Source organism: Montipora capricornis, chromosome 11 (genome assembly GCF_036669925.1).
Source record: "Montipora capricornis isolate CH-2021 chromosome 11, ASM3666992v2, whole genome shotgun sequence".
Taxonomy (NCBI): Eukaryota; Metazoa; Cnidaria; class Anthozoa; order Scleractinia; family Acroporidae; genus Montipora; species Montipora capricornis.
In genome coordinates, this window is record NC_090893.1 from 15,838,546 (window position 1) to 15,839,303 (window position 758).

A 758-nucleotide genomic window follows, 5' to 3' on the forward strand; every position below is an offset into this window, starting at 1 on the left:
CTGATAATCCGAGATAGCGAGCCAATGAGAGCGCGCGATTTTGTATAATCACCTGTGTATTTATACTAAAGCGTATTACCAGTCTTAAGCGCTGTTGCACTCGGCAATTTTTCTTTCAACTTGTCTAGCAATTTTGTTTCGACAGATATTCTCACACTGCGAAACAAGTTGCTTGATGGGTGTTACACCAGGCAACGTTTCTCCCAATTTGTCTCGTCTTCGATGATCACGTGAGGTTAAAGAAACATTTTCATTGGCTGCTGCCGCAAACCGTTGCGACACACGTTGCAGGACAGAGGTTAAATTACGCAATGATTTAAAAATCTTTTGCAACGTTGCGTGAAGCGTTACGGAAAGTAGAACTCAATTATACTTCCCCTGATAGACCGAATGCATAAATGGCGGCCAAAAAAATACTCCTTTGTTTATGTGCTAATTGGCCTTACTAGCATCGTTTGCATGGATAAAATACAAAAGAAATGTTGCTTGAGAGCGAGGCTAGTGAGTCAAATTAGCACATAAACAAAATAATATTTTTTTTGGCCGCCATTTATGCATTCGGTCTATGAGTCTGCAACTTGTCTCCAACGCTTTTGCCCGTTGCAAGGTATGTTACATTGAGCCCGCGTAGCAGGCGGTTTGATGTATTTTAGAAGCTTTTTTCCACCGCGGTTGACTTTCGAGTGATCATGGCTACGAGAAAGGCAAGCGAAGGGGGAGGGGGAGAGGAACCGCCTGCAATCAACCCCACAACATTT